Source organism: Chiloscyllium punctatum, chromosome 11 (genome assembly GCF_047496795.1).
Source record: "Chiloscyllium punctatum isolate Juve2018m chromosome 11, sChiPun1.3, whole genome shotgun sequence".
NCBI classification, from domain to species: Eukaryota; Metazoa; Chordata; class Chondrichthyes; order Orectolobiformes; family Hemiscylliidae; genus Chiloscyllium; species Chiloscyllium punctatum.
Genome location: NC_092749.1, coordinates 65794825 through 65811622, shown reverse-complemented (window position 1 = coordinate 65811622; position 16798 = coordinate 65794825). Strand labels below are relative to the sequence as shown.

The following is a 16798-nucleotide window of genomic DNA, read 5'->3' as shown; positions in this document are numbered from 1 at the left end:
TGATTCCTGATTACATTAATAGCCCAATTTGGGCCAAGTAAAAGAGGCCATTTGGAATTTTCCAGTCTGCTTCCAGTTTCCCAGCAGGTTAGGTGCTTGGAAGAGAGTATCCAGTTAGAGGCCAGGGGGCTGGCACTCTGACCAGGTTTGAAGACCCTTCCCACCCCAACCAACCCGTGTGCAAGAGCAGCTGCAGCAGACCCTTTAGATGGACTCGTCACTTTTTACTCTTTCCCGCCCCCTCCCCAAAACTGGTTGGTCAGGTCATGAAACTATTTTTCAATGACTAATTTATAAATATTAGAGAGATACTAGCTCCACACTGATGCGCCCTCTCCCTTACTTTCCCACAGCCTGCTGCTCTATTTAGCTTTGTTAAAAATCACACAACACCAGGTTATAGTCCAGCAGGTTTATTTGGAAGCACTAGTTTTCAAAGTGCTGCTTCTTCATCAGGTGACAACCAGTTGATGAAGAAACAGTGCTTCATAAGCTGGTGCTTCCAAATAAACCTGTTGGACTCTGACCTGGTGTTGAGTGATTTTTAACTTTGTCTACTCCATTCTGGCACCAGCTCCTCCAAACCATTTAGCTTTGACAGCCTTCCTGGAATCCTTACTTAAACAATGAACCACCTCTCTGACCATCAATTTGCTGTCTCTATGGAAAATCATACATGGGTAATTATTTTGCCCCTAGCAATAAATTCAAGAATCAAAATAATCCTACTTTCCATGACCATCACTAACCCTCCTCCCCACAGTGGGAAAATCGAATCCTAATTGTTTATTTCAATATTGGCAAGCAACTTATTGCAAGTACTTTAAATCTTTCAAGCATGCATGTAAAATAATCCTATTGCATTTGTCAATGTAAGCATGCAATAATTGTTCCACATCTGTATCACTGGTAGTCTCTTTGCAGAATGAAATTTTATAGAGTGGCACCTTCCAAACTAAACACACATAAATCGAAAAGAATCCTAAGAAATGAACAAAACTGAGTGGTGATAGGACAGATCCTTCCTACGTCTCACTTATAAAGGACATAAAAAGATTTTTCAAATCCACAACATAAAAATGCACAGGACCTGACCCAAAAACCACTAAATGGGAAGTTATACTTGTAGAGGCCATAAAAGTGGCTAGCATGGTAAACAGAGGCATTCCCAGTACTATTATGAATAGTGTTCTTTTGATATTTTGTTGAGTTGTGTTTCTGGAGCAAAGTAAAGGAAGTGTAGCTCTTCATTCAGTTGCACAATTATTTAAGTCTCATTGTATGATACTTACATTGGGTATGAAAGGTTGCACTGCAGGTACTTTGTACAATACAAAACCATTTTAAAAACTTAAGAAAACTAAAATATTTATGAATAATTCCAAGAAAAAAAACAAAAGTACAACATTCAGGGAGCAGTTCAAGGCCACAAGGAATTAATAACATTCACTTACACACAATGAGAACGAAGTGGAAGGCTATTGTTTGGCTTTCTCTTTATTAGGACAACAGTTCTATATTCTAGCTGAAATTTCTTTTCACAGTATTACAAGCATTTTTTAGAGATAAAGGGCTCATTGTCCCATGTTAGATATTTCTTGAATGTTAGACCAGATTTAAGGTGTAAACCCTTTTGTGGCAATGACAGAACTCCCAATTCAATCTTCCAGGAGGTATCCAATTAAATGGGCATCTCAGCTGACCATTTTGGGATGGAGATAAACTGAGGATTAGAAAAGTGATTCAGGCTGTGGGCTGGCATGAGCAGCAGGCATCCTTCACTGAATCTGCAAATGGAGACAGAGCTGCTGAGCTGAAAGGGACGAGGTAGGGTGAGATGAAATGCATCCTCACCACCAGTGCTGTCCATGATATTCATCTCCAGATCATTCTCCAGGAGATGATCTTACAAATGCAAGCGTCCAAGAGCCGATAACTTCACCCTTGCTGATTTGTTCCTTTTGTGTGCAGATTACGTATTAGTTTCATAGTGCTCAATCTCCAACTCTGCACGCTGCTGTGAGTTGACAAACTGAAGACACTACTGAAAAAAGCTCTAAAAAAAGCCTGTAATAGTGTGAAAAGAAATTTCTGATAGTGAAATTGCACTGCCCTCAGAAAATGCCTGTTGATTGGCTTCTGACCACTGTTGGATGGGCTGCTGTCAGTGCACAGAAATCACCAGCAAATGCAAGGAGATGGGAACATTCCTATCCAACACGGTTTACCAAAATTTCGTTGTCACCCGACTGCATCTCCAACTCTGAATCCACCTATATGGACATGGTAAACTAACCACCCTTTCTGTAAATTTAAGACAAATGCTTTATTAAAGTTACTATTTCAATGCAGGGCAACAAAACTACATGAATGAATTACTTTAATTTGTTCAAATTATGACCTTTTTCAGGAACATATGTCTGGGTAGGCCATTAACTATTGTTAAAAAGGACATCAATGAATTGTTGTTGATGTTTAAGAGTTTGTTACAGAGCATCCCTTGCAACATCTGCGTTTAGTACCACATGCTCCTGGAAATTTGCTGGCAAAGTACAGGAAAACAACTCTATATGAGTTTGGCCTGCTGCCAATTGTCACTGAACTTCAGCCAAGGAGTGCCAATATGGATATCACAAACAAGAGAGATTTGGGGCAAATTTTGACTTAACCATCTGATTTAATTGACAGAATGAATGCACCTGTCAGTGTGTAATATTCCTTTGATTAGTCTTGGCCTCAATGATGAGATAATGTAAAAGCTTGTCAGTGCAACAAGGCAGCACCGAACCGTACAGGGATTCTACAGTAGCGTGTTCAGTGATAAAGATGGGCAATTGCAGGCACTGTAGAATGTTAATGCATTCACTTTGTACTGAAGATGAACTGACTGTACATTTGGAATCCATTAATCATGAAAAATCGTCTCTCTTCATGGAGATGACTGTTGTACCTTTGTATAAATGCCAGAATCTGAGAAATTAAATCAGTGACACTTTCAGAGATATTTAGCATTTACAGAGGTTATGCTTTTCCCAACCACCTTCAATTGCCTAGTTCTTAAAATCTACTCATCTTTGCATCATTACCTTCTGACCGAAAGAGAGGCAAATAGAATACAGGCCCTTCTGTGATCTTCATTACTTCATGCATTGGGTTGGCAAAACCAAAACATACTGGGAAGGGTTTGAAACGTTAGCTGTTTCAGCCACCTGTTTCCACAGCAATTGTGGCACTTTTCTTGATACATGTTGCATTCTAAGGTTTGGCATAAAACTGACATTATAGATCTGCCACCTGTATTTGAAGGCTGTACATTGGCGCTGCCATAGATTTAAATGGAGCGGCAAAAGAAGTAGGTTTAGTAATGGGTTATATCAGTTTTCAAGCTGGTTCAGCCCATTCAAAACTTGCATTTTTGTGTCCAGGCTGCTTAATGGCCTGGCGTTTGCAGTAGGAGTAATATGAAGTTATTAGTGTTCTCTCTGTTATTATGGAATAAATTGGATAATAATACTATGCATTGTGAGAAGTTAAATACAGAGACTCAGAAGTTGTTCCATTATTTATCCTACTTCTCCCAAACATTCATTACACTGGTGCCTCATTGATAGCACCAAAGTTGAAATGCATGATCAAGCAACTACTTAAACCCTAAACTAGCCATAAAATCTTAGGCTGGTCTATTTGAAGCAAATTGCAATCTCAGTGAATGGCTGTTATCCGAATTTGTATTTTTGCTGGGCATTAATGTCAAGGTTGAGAGAGATAGGGGCTGAATCTTATGCTTCTTGGCAATTTGTCAACTGCATCATGTTTCATGGAGAGTTTCTCTCAATGAGGCCTAGTGAGCAACATCTCAAACTCACCTCATTATCTACTTACCCCATCCCAATGGTGATCTTCTCATCTGATGCTAGCCTGATTGTATCACTTGCCATACCTAGAACCCACCAGTGTGAGAATATTCTGTAATGGACCAGTATCCCTGGCATTGGCACCATCTTTAAACAGCCATTCTGCATCTGGGCAAGCCTTTCATTCCGAAGCTGTCCTGCACAATATGTGATATTTGCCCCAGACATTGCAGATAAGTGGATGTTGTGGGCAGCAACCTGGAGGTCCTGGTGTTTGTGTTGTTGCACAGGAGGGCTGTCCTTTTTCCATAGATTGGCAGCAGAGGCCACAAGCCCAGAAAAATCAACGTTTCGGGCAAAAGCCCTTCATCAGGAATACAGGCAGAGTGCCTGAAGGGTGGAGAGATAAATGAGAGGAGGGTGGGGGTGGGGAGAAAGTAGCATAAAGTACAATAGGTGAATGGGGGAGGGAGTGAAGAATTCTGCCAGCCTGCTCTGAGGTTGCCTACTGAGCTTAGTGTACTTTCAAATGTCCAGAAGAAGGCATAGCATTGTAGGAAGAAGTTCAATGATGTTTAATGGTTTGGAATGGCCCATTTAACTTAGTATCAACCAGATTTGACCGGTGAGGTCCAAGTTAGAGTCCTGTTTCTTGGATTCCTCAATGGGTAATTCTGTGTTTAACTGACAAACATGGAATATTGAGTATCCCATGGCTTTTATTTTAAAATTTGCTTACTGCTAAAAGGGTAGCTATCAAGTGATTGTTCAGCATCTGCTCTGCATGGCTGTGACCCTTACATTAAGTGAGGCTTTGTCTGCATTTCCTCATCACGTTTTTGAGAGCTCCACCAAGCCTTTTGTAATCTTACCATGAAGCCACTTGATAACCAGATCGCTGGCTCTAGCCTGTCATTCTTTGTCAGCTTCCCTTGCACCTTCTGGTTCTCTTTTTTGGTTACTGACCTGGCTCGGGAACTTTTAACCCTTTTGGGATCTGTCCTGACTATTTCTGAAACTTTAGGCTGGATTTCAAGCCTTGTGACCTTTCAGCAATCTTTCCTGAACATGTTTACAGCCCCATCTTAGCTTTCTGGATCTCACTCTTGACTGCTCCTGCTGAATTAATTTGAATGAATTCCATGGTCACCCCAACCATCAAGGGTTTTGCTGCTCCCTCTAGGTCTTTTGAACCACTTTTTATCTTTTTTTATTCATTCATAGACTGCATCGCTGGTTATCCAGCATTTACGGCCCATCCCTAATGAACGGCTGAGATGCAACCACATTTTTGTGCCTCTGAGGTCGCATGTAGGCCACATCAGGTAAGTTTGGCGGTTTCTGGCTGGAAGGACATTAGTGAACGAGGTGGGTTTTTCCAAAAATCAGCATTAGTTTCATGATCATCATTAGACTCCTAATACCAGATTTTTATCAAATTCAAATTGCACCATCTCCTGTGATGGGATTTGAACCCAGATGCCCAGAACAATACCTGGGTCTCTGAATTAGCAGTTCAGCAATAACACTGCTAGGCCATCACCTCCCTGTTGTTCCTGGTCAGAAAGCAAGGGAAGCACATACATGGACCACCACCAACACCTGCAACTTCCCTCTAGACCACTCGCCATCCTGACTTGGAAATATATTGCTGTTCCTTCAATTTGCTGGGTCAAATTCCTGAAATCCGTCCCCATCAACATTGAAGGTGTACCAACATCAAAGGGAGGGCACAGTTCAAGAAGAAAGATCACCATCAACTTCTCAAGGGCAGTTGGGAATAGACAATAAATGTAGCATCCATGTCCCATGAATGAATAAAAAAAGTATTAAAATTCTGTGTCGGTTCCCTGGACTTACCTAAATCTGTCTAGATGGTCACAGCAGCTATTTTAGGTCAGTTTTTGTAATTTTAAAAACCATTTGTAATCTGAGTGGCCTCAGGTATAACAATCAGTTGATGGATACTGCTCATCCATTTTTACTACAGTTGTAATGCTATATCAGACAAGAAGGGACAAAAAGTCTAATGTTAATTGTGCAACACAGAGCAAGGTCCATGCACAGAATCATAATGAAAAGAACACATTTGCGAGTTTATTATATCTGATTGCATGGAGTATCCACTGAAATTTCTTTGACTTATACCTCCTTTGTTTCCTCTTTGTTAGTGTAGGATGGAGCAAAAATCCCCATCATCTAAAATTCTGGACAAAATCTCGGGCTCAGGCTGCAAACAGACAACAGAGCCAGAATGATTTTCAGCCTGCAATTCCACTTTACAACTCCACTCTAAGAGAACAATCAACCAAACCTAACACTCTACACCAAAACTAACTTTTATGCCTCAGGCTACCCAGCACAGATAGTATGGGGTCTACAGAAATACTGAACATTCAACTTAAATCAAAATCCATTCACACATGTTCTTAATGTTCAAGAAACCAACTGAACACCTGTAACACAATGCTAAGCACAGATTTGGGGTGAAGAGAACGGGCCTACAATCAGTATAATTATAGGCCCCAACCTCACCTGAGGCAGCAATCTCTGGGTGTGTTCCAAGAAGCTATTTCCAGAAGAGGAATCACAAAGAGCTATCCCCAGAAAAATTCCAAAGAAAGGTCTCCAGAAGAAGAATTCCAACAGCTAATTCCAGCATCCATTTCCAACAGCTATCTCTGAAAGGAGAATTCTAACAGTATTTCCAAGAGCTACCCACACAGGTCTGCTCCATACCAGAGGAACCAATGACAATTGATCACAACCAGCAGATCCAAGGAGTGACAAACTTCAAAGACCACCAACCTGACCAACACCATGGGGCCTCAAATACAGCTGGAGGTGAACATCAGGCGCGCAAAAGCAACAGAAAGTAAGGAAAACCAAGTACATACCTGATAGATCCACTACATATTTGACCACATCATTGGACTCAACACAGACTGAAGGCCTACACAGTCCGAAGTCTTCGTCCAGATACCGGCTATGGCAAGGGGGAACAGCCAGCAGTACTTCAAAATCGCATTTTCCTCAGTGGTGAGCTGAAACTTTGGAGACCCCAAAGTTTCCAACCTAGTTAGCAGGGAGTGGAAGGCAGATGGTGACAGTGTATGGGATCCCAAGGGTAGGAAGTTTGATTAAAGTTTCTGTAATTAAAACTCCTGTTTTAAATTCTAATAGTGTTTAATGTAGCTAATTGTACATTTAATAGCATTACTGTCCTTTGTGTAATTGATTGTATTAATTTCACTGTTTATTGCATTTTCCTTTTATTTCTTGTATTATACTTACCCTTTTATTGTAAATAAATGCAGAGATTCTTTTGCCCTGAAACACCTGTCGACTGTTTTCTTCATTTCACCTTCCCTAAATAAGTCCAGTGTTTTGAACCAGGGATCTGGGGGTGATTTGAACCACCTAAAATCAGCAAATTACTGTTTGTAAACCAGAACCCCACAGAATGGTGACCACTGCAGGACACCAGCAGAGGAATGTGATGTGGTAGAGGATATTTTAGAACCAAAGTCTCCGATGAAGGAAAGGATCTGTTTAAAAAGGTAAAAATATCAAAGAAGTGGGGCCTGGATCTCTTGAGAGCTGAGGGTCTGGGGTAGGCAGCAGTCCCGTGGGCTGACAGCAGAGAAGGCAATCTGGCTCCTCTGCCTTCAGCGACAGATCTGAATACTGGATAGGAAAGTTAGGGAACTGAAGGCATAGTTAAGGGAGTCAGAGGCAGGCTCGAGCATGAGGACCAGGGTAGGAGAAATGCTGTATGCAGACCTGCAGTGAGAGAGGTGGCAAGCAGAGAAAAGATTCAGAAACAAGTGGGATTACCTGCGGTGTCAGATTACTGAAGCTAAGGAAAGTGAACAGGCACTGAAAGGGAGAATACCTGTCTGGGGAAACAAGTAAAAATGCAGGAAGAGAAGTTAAGGTAGAAGGGGCCATAGGGCCAGGCTGGGAAGTGTTGGGGCCAGGGCCCACGTGCCCAGTTCAGTAGCACAAGTATGGCGTGCCCTGTCTTGGTCAGGAGCGAGGGAAATCCAGAGAGTCATTTCATGTCCCCACATGGAACACAGCACACCTCTATAATGTGATGTCTAAAGGGGACTCGTCTGTAAACTTCATGGAAGTGGAAAGGGGGAGAAATAAGTAGCAGTGATAATGCAGAGATGGCCAAGTTGGTGCTGTTCTCCTGGACGGCAGGCTGTACAAGGCCCTCTCAGCTGACAGCAAGAAGGGACAGAGTACATATGTCGCCATCGAGGAGGAGAACCTGGAAACTCCCGGGTAGAGAATGCCCTACAGGTCACAGGAGAAACCTCGCAGGCCTTCATGGAAAGGCCGTGGCCTGTTTACACTAGTGCCTGTGGAAGGTATCTGGACTGGGATAACCTCTGGTGAGGGGGAAGGGGAGGGGTGGAGCCGCAACTCCGTATCCTGGTGACCAACAGCTTTCCGAGGCTGCGGACCAAAGCCGCACTGTGGTTTGACCTCAAAGACCCCCAGAACATCCTCCGAGGTGACGCATTCAGGAATGGCTGGGGGAGGAAGGGCCACCCGAGGGTAGGGTACATGAGCTGAAACCTGCCCAGAGTAAGAAGGAATGGTATTTACGGGGAAGTAGGCATCCTGATAAGAAGTGCACCTGTTTTGGGTGCGGGAGGAGTGGGCACTGTTGGAAGGAATGCCCCAACCCACAGAAGAAGGGCAAGGGGAGGGATCGTCCTGTGCCTGTCATGGAACCTGGTCCAGTAGCACAGGGTTCCCCGAACTCCTTTGAAGGGTTTATGGAGGTGCTCCAGCCCACATTCTCAGGGTTAGGGACAGCAACCACAATGGTGAGTGCAAGAGCTCCCATTACCCCACACCATATCCCCTGGCTGTTACTTGAGCCGGACAGGTTCAGGGTGAACCCAAAGGAAGTACAGGTGGGCTGGCAGGAAGGGGGGAAAGAGGAAAGACTGGACACTGCACTGAGGGTTACCACCAAGCTGGCACTCTAGCCAAGGAAGGTGCCCATATAGATACCTTCTTGGACTTGAGGGGCTCAGGCTGGACAGCAACAACCAGGGATTGAGGGGGTGTGAAGAAGGGGTACAAGGGTAGCTCTGGTCCCAGACCTGAAGACAGTCCACACACAGGATCTCATCCTTAACCTCGTCCAGGGAATGCCGACTGGGGAGAGATTGCAGAGATTGCAGAGGGCCCATACAAAAGGGAGCTGTGGGCCGCGATAAGGGAGCAGGCAACCAGGCAATTACCCCAGACTGTGGAGAGTCCTCGGGGGGAAGCCACAGTTCTACAGGCTGCAGGACCAGAGCTGATGAACTGCCTCGCAGGGCAGGTTAGCTCACCTATAGTTTGGGACTTGGGAGGGTTCCCCATTAGAAAGGGAGAGTACTGAAGTGAACACTCTGGGCTCTGAAGCTGAAGACACCATGCTCTCTGGTGTACGTGCCTCCCAGAGGTGGCAGGAAGTGTACACCTGCCCCAGACAGTGATGGGAGGCCACAAGCCAGGCAGTAGCCCCAGACAGTGGAGAGACCCCAAGGGAAACCATGGTCCCATAGGCCCACAGAGCCAGGGGCAGCCAAGACCCCCTCAAGCCAAAGCAGCCCACCTGTAGTCTGGGACAGGGGAATGCACCCATGAAGAGGGAGTCCCGTGGAGAAAATTCAAAGCCCAGAGGCTGAGGATCCTGAGGTCCCCAGTATAATGGCTGCCCAGAGGCCATAGGTGGTACAGACCGTCAGGTTCTGACCCTGCCAACCGGAGACAGATAACATTGTACAGTTTTGAGTATATAGTTCACTTAGAGTTCAGGGCTACAGTTAGTGTAAGGTGTGAGCTGTTGGATTGCTCTAATATGTGGCCAAGCCTGAGGGCAACTGAAGGGCAAGGCTCTGTTCTATGTTTTTTGTGTTTTCTAGGGAACGATCAGGAAACCAATTGACTTTGAAAGGAACACCAGTAACACGAGGGCAAGCACTGATTTGTCACAAAGATAAGGATCCTGCAATCAGTATACTTGCAGGCCCCCAAACTCACCTGAGGCAGCAATTCCCAGGAGAGATCGCAGCAACAATTCCCAAGAACAATTCCAAGAGCTACCAACACAGGCCTGTTCTGAATCGGGGAAAGAACGACAACTGACCACAAACAGAAGGTCCAAGAACCGATGAACTCCAAAAGCCACTGACCTGACCAACACCACAAGTCCTCAGACACATCCTGAGGTGAAAACTGGGCTTGTAAAACCAGCAGAAAGCAAGGAAAACTGAGCACTTAACCAATAGATCCACTACTTATCTTGCCACATCAGTGGATTCAACGCAGACTGAAGGCCTATGCATTCTGAATCCAGGCACCTGGTACAGCAAGCGGGAACAGTCAGCTGTACTTCAAAATCACATTTTCCTCATTGGTGAGCTGAATTCCCAAGATCCTAAAGTTTCCAACCTAGCTATCTGGGAGGGGAAGGTAAGTCGTGACAGTGAATGGGACTCCAAGAGTAGGAAGCCTGATTAAAGTTTCTGTGATTCAAACCTTGTTTTAAGTTCTAATAGTGGTTAATGTAGCTAATTGTATAGTTAATAGTATTATTGTCCTATGTATAATTAATTGTATTAATTTTACTGTTTATTGCATTTACTTTTATTTCTTGTGTTATACTTAACTTTTCTATTGTTAAAAAACAGAGATTCTTTTGCCCTGTAACACTTGTCTACTGCCTTCTTCATTTCACCTTCCCTAAGTAAGACCAGTGTCTAGAACTAGTGATCTGGGGGTGATCAAACTACCAAAAATCAGCAAATTACTGAGTGCAAACCAGGACCCTACATTAGCCAATCTTTCCCTGCATCAATACATTACCCTTGACACCCTGAGTATTTATTTTCTGCAATATATTTGCTGTGGTACTTTATATGCTTTCCAGATATCTCCCTGCAATATATTCACCTTTCACCCACATATCCAGAGCACGTTACTCCTTCTGCTATGCAATAAACTAGTATCAAGGATCACTGGGGCTAATCAAGCCCCATTATTCCCAAAGTCGTCACAAAGGAATAGATTTTATCAAAGTACTCTAAGCCCCCAATTTTTCTGTCAGCTAGAAGCAGTCTAACAGAAAATATCATCCATGTTTCTGTACTTAACAAGAGTGACCATTTATTACAAAAACATTGGTTGTAACCACAGGTAAACAAATATAAACTGTTGGCATAAAGTCTACTAATTCATGCCTAATCCATTTACAACCATCTACCCCACTCATAACAAACAGACAAAAAAATGATTTTATTAATGAAGTGGAAAAAGTGCTGGGGAAGCATTTCAAATACCTCAGTCCACATTGTCCACTACGATGATAGTTTTGCTTGCCAGAATTTTCTGTTCTTCAACCTCTTTTCTTCAAGTTCTCTTCACTTATCTGCAGGAGGCACAGGTGATTAGTACACAAACTGCAAAGTCTCTTAGTTACTGGTTAAAGGCTACAGTTTTCAGCAACTGCTGAGAGAAAATAAATTTGTTTTTCTTCAGGCTTTGGGTACTTTACTGTGGAGAAAGATACACCATCTGCCCTTGGAGCTGTCTGACAGCTGATTGTGCACATCCACATAATGTTCAGCTATTTAGGAGCCAATCAGATAGTTGTTGTCGGACTGATGGCCTTTGTCACCCACAACTGATCACAATCCCACAAGCCAATTAGTAAACTGTTTCCTGCCAAATCTCACTTTGTGCAAAACTCCTGATGCCAGCCAGTCTGCAAAGAGCCACCCCTATGGTTTGAACAAAGCAGCAGTACAAACACAGCTTGCAATGATTTTCAGTCACCTGTTATTTTTTAAAAGTGTGGCAATTCCTTTCATAATCCTTGAGTTTAAAGCAGTCTTTTTTCCATTTCAGTCCACAATCAAAAATACAGCAACATTATAGAAGATATATACTACTCGGGAGGTAAATTGTTTTAGATCTAGTATTGTGCAATGAGGAATGATTAATTAGTAATATTAAAGTAAAAGAAAAACTTAAATATCTTTGCACATGGAACTCAAAAGTTAGCATGCAGGAATATGAAGCAAAGGGAAAGAAAATGGAATGTTCTTTTTTACAAGGAGATTGGAATATAAGGATAAAGAAGTCTTGCCACAACTCTAATGATTTTGAAGAGACCACACTTGAAATACTGTGTATTCTCTTATTCTCCATATTTAAAGAAATACATGCTTGCATTGGAGGCTGTACAGAGAACAGGTACTAAACTGGTCACTGGCAATGATAGAGTCTTCCTGTATTGAGAGACTGAGTGGACTGGGTCTATATTCCCTGATGTTAAAAAAGAATGAGAAATGATCTCATTGAAACATTCAAGATGAAGGCAGACAAGGAAGACAGTGACGGATGTTTCTCCTGGCTGGGGAACCTGGAGGAAGGGTCTTTGAGGAAATATCTCCTTACTGAAACGTTTATGACTCTTTCAACTTGTCTGTCCTAGAGAGTTGTAGTTGGCCATCATCAAATATATTGAGATAGAAAATTTGTCATCATACAGGGAATCAAGGGATATAAGGGACAGCTAAGTGGTGTTCTCCCTCTCCTATCTCGTATGTTCTTACTTTAAAACAACACAACTTTGAGTCACGATTTGAGAAACCCCTAAAATGTTTCCTCTTTCCATCCTAGAAATCTTTGTTGTGTTTGCATCTATCACATAGAATATACTTACAAAATGTTATTGCCATCCATTTAACATCCCAGAGGAACTGTCCATTTTCGTTTTAGCAATGCCTTCATAATATTTTGATTTCCCACATTTCAGCACCTCCCGATTGGTTTCTTGTTCTTGCCACTTGATAAGCATGATAGATTTGTGATGGTTTTGTGAAATGTATTGACAGCTTTCAAAACTGTGGAAAGGAATTAAGATCACAATTGTGTCATAAACTTGAAATTTATTGTAGTCTGACATTGCGTTGAGTACCGAGTCATTGCTCTGGTCTGCTAAAGTAACAACTTGCCATCATGATGTGAGTAAGCTTTTCTTGATCAATAACAAATGTCTGAGAACACACTCCTAAAGACATTAGGTCCATTGCAACATTTATTTCAGTATAACTGCTGCTAATGTGTTGTTTACTTGAGCCAGTAGCAAGCCTGTACGCCTTCACTACAGTTATTAACTCTGTTCATGATCCTTTGTTGATTCTCCTGGAAGTGTCTTTTAAGCACACAGTCACTAAGGAACAAGAAACTACTAATGAGGTCTTCTAATAAAGTGTAAAATAATAGGATCCTATTTCAATCATTTATTAAGACTTAGGGAGGAAAGTGCATTGATTTGTTATCCAGTAAAATAATCAGACTGTTCCAAAGTACTTCCTAACCAATGAATTACTTTTGAGGTATATCATTCTCAATTATAGAATCCCTCCAGTGTGGAAGCAGGCCATTCAGCCCATCAAGTCTATGCCAATCCTCTGAACAGCATCCCACCTAGACTCAACCTATTCCTGCAACCCCTCATTTCCCAGACTTCCTGGACATTATGGGCAATTTATCATGGCCAATCCACCTAACCCCAATATTTTTGGACTGTGGAAGGAAACCAGAGCATACCCATGGGGAAAATGTGCAAACTCCACACAGACAGTCACCCAAGGGGGAATCAAACCCAAATCCCTGGTACTGTGAGGCAGCAGTGCTAACCACTGAACCACCATACCTCCAGCTACTTTTGAAGACAAAAAGTAATTGCCAATTTATCTACAGCAAAGGTCCAGAAAATCCTAATCAGCATTCATTTTCCACTGTCAAGACACTATGTCTACAGCACATACTATCTACAGGACGTACCACACCACTCATTTTTGTACGTATCCCAATCCTGTGATTTTGATCATCAGGAAGGAAAAGAGCAGCAATGTTGTAGAAACAGTACTAGCTCCAAATCCATGACTTAGTCACATGCCATGCAAATTTGGGTATATATTGCCATTCCTTGCTTGATAATTCAATACCCTGGATGTTTCCACCTAACATTATGGTTGGAGCACCATCAGTGATAGGACTCAAAATATTCATGAAGAAGGACCATTATCACTCTCCCAGGGCAGCTAAGTTGGGGAATAAACTAGGTTTGCCAATATCCTGAGAATAAGTAATTCTTTTTTTAAATGAATGAGTCATGTATTAGTGGTATTAATTGAAGGCAGAATATTGGCCCAAACCTTTGGAAACCTTTCTACCTTTCCCTGAATATTATTGTTAATTTTTTTTTTGGTTTTGTCTAAATACGTTTGGCTCAATATTTAATCTGACTGGCAATGCACATGTCCCTCGTACTGTGCTGGCTTAAGGCATGAAACCACCAGCTCCTGACTCACATCAGAGAAAGTGTAAGGACTGTATCTTTTTATTTTGCATATTTTTGACTGTGAACTGAAATGAGAATATTAAAACAAATGTTTGAAAGGATGTTTTGAAAAGCAAGTAACCTGACACCCAAGGCAGTCACCATGAAAAAGCTGTTTGGACAAGTTGTATGGCAAGTTTGAGTTACAGACAGTTTGGAACCAAGTGGTTATACAGATGAAGCTTTTCCTGGCTACAAGACATTGATTGGTCTATGGACCAGTTATCAATGACAGAGACCTGTCTGCCTGCTAACAACCGTGTGATTGGTTCTCAAGTAACTTAAGATCTTAACACTGGGAGCAAGTTACAGAGAGAAGAAATGCTGTTCTTCCCCAGTTCAGGAGAAGTTTCTCTGTTCGTTGCAGTCAAAGTTCACTGTGAACCTAAAGCAAGTAAATTTATCTTTCTTGTAACCATTTTTGTAAACCCTGAATTTTAACTGATATAGCAGAATCAGCTGGCCAGCTTGTGTCTTTTATCAACCAGTGATACATCCAGAGAGAGGTGACTGAAATAATATGCTGGCTAGCAGAACAGTCTTAAGGATCGTCTCAGCAACAGAGCCTGAGAACAAAGACTACTGAACTGGCTTTCCAGACTTTCCCCTTTGTCCACAACCTGTTTTATCCTGTTTGTTTGTTGATTAGTGTGCGTGTAATGGGATGTTTATAAGGGGTTAGAGTATTTTAATCATATTATTGTTTATTAGATTAGATTAGATTACTTACAGTGTGGAAACAGGCCCTTCGGCCCAACAAGTCCACACCGCCCCGCCGAAGCGCAACCCACCCATACCCCTACATCTACCCCTTACCTAACACTATGGGCAATTTAGCATGGCCAATTCACCTGAACCTGCACATCTTTGGAGTGTGGGAGGAAACCGGAGCACCCGGAGGAAACCCACGCAGACACGGGGAGAATGTGCAAACTCCACACAGAGAGTCGCCTGAGGCGGGAATTGAACCCGGGTCTCCAGCGCTGTGAGGCAGCAGTGCTAACCACTGTGCCACCGTGCCGCCCCTGTGCCACCGTGCCGCCGTTTATGTGTAGGAACAGTCTAGTTATTTGTAAAAATAGTGGTACTTATTTGATACATAAACATGATTCATGCTTTTTACAAATCTGGGACTGAAAGTCAGGTAAATTTGGAAACTTTGTATGTTTAAATTTTTCTTTAACTTTTGTGACACTTCCAGGAAGAGCAGAGCTTGATTTATAGTGCACTTTCCCAGTGAATCATAGCAAAAGCCAAACTGACATTTATGACCCTAATGACATAAAACAGAGGCAAGTGACAAAAATATCAACAAATTGTATTTGGAAAGAACTTAAAGAACTGTTTCCTGCATGATCCAGGAAATTTGTTTAGAATGCACAGACAATATCTTGCATTCACACTGCAAATTTCTACTACATGGCGTTTGATTTGATATGAGGGAAATATAATGTTACCATAATTCATAATTCATGTACACCAGATGACAAATGGTGTCAGAGGCAGAGGTGTTATTTTTCTTATTTTTATCGAAGCAGAAGAAAAGAACTTTGAAGGTTTTGAAGACAGAATACATTCACAGACAGACTGCTTCTAAGCTCACAGCACAGTAGCTCAGTGCTTAGCACTGCTGCCTCACAGCACCAGGGACCCAGGTTTGATCCTAGCCTTGGGCAACTGTCTGTGTGGAGTTTGTGTGTTCTCCCCATGTCTGCATGGGTTTCCTCGCAAGCCAGGTGAATTGGCCATGCTAAATTGCCCATAGTGTTAAGTGCATTAGTTAGGGGAAAATAGAGGGTAGGGGAATGGGTCTGGGTGGGTTATCCTTTGGGGGGTGGGTGTGGACTTGTTGGGCCAAAGACCCTGTTTCTATACTGTAGGGGATCTAATCTCAGCTGAGGAGGCACTGACATGGTGGTATTATCTTCATTGATTATTCCTGAGACTCACATAATGTTCTGGGGACTTGTGTTTGAACCCCACCACAGCAGATGGTGAAGTTTGAATTCAATAAAAGTCTAGAATTAAGAGTCTAATGATGACCATGAACTGATCAAACCCCATCTGGTTCACAAATATCCTTCAGGGAAGTAAACTGCAGTCCTCACCTGGAATGGCCTACATATAACTTCAGACCCATCACAATGTGTTTGGACTTTTAACTGCCCACTGGGCAATTAGGGATGGGTAATAAATGCTGGCCAAGCCAGTGGAACCCACATTCTGTGAATAAATTTTAAAAACAACTAGGGCCATTGGATTTGATTTTAAAACTGTGCCAGTGGGTGGAATTGGGCCAAAATATTACTGGATTTAACAGTAGCACAAAAGAGGAGAAAGTGAGGTTTGCTGGTGCTGGAGATCAGTGTCGAAAAGTGTGGTGCTGGGAAAGCACAGCCGGTCAGGCAGCATCCAAGGTACAGGAGAGTCGACGTTTTGAGCATAGGCTCTTCGTCAGGAATGTGGGGAGCCCAAGGAGCTGAGACATAGATGGGAGGTGGGGTGGGGTTGGGGGGAA

General features: G+C 42.6%; 1 long non-coding RNA gene across 1 annotated transcript in view; it reads right to left on the bottom strand.

The window, feature by feature from the left end:
* The window catches only part of LOC140483063 (uncharacterized), a 66246-nt gene that overhangs the window by 18622 nt on the left and 30826 nt on the right, over positions 1-16798 (bottom strand). The window contains exons 2-3 of the long non-coding RNA XR_011961875.1: positions 12595-12775; positions 11207-11295 (exon numbers count right to left, since the gene is read on the bottom strand). This is a non-coding gene — a long non-coding RNA (uncharacterized lncRNA). The remainder of the gene's footprint in view (positions 1-11206; positions 11296-12594; positions 12776-16798) is intronic.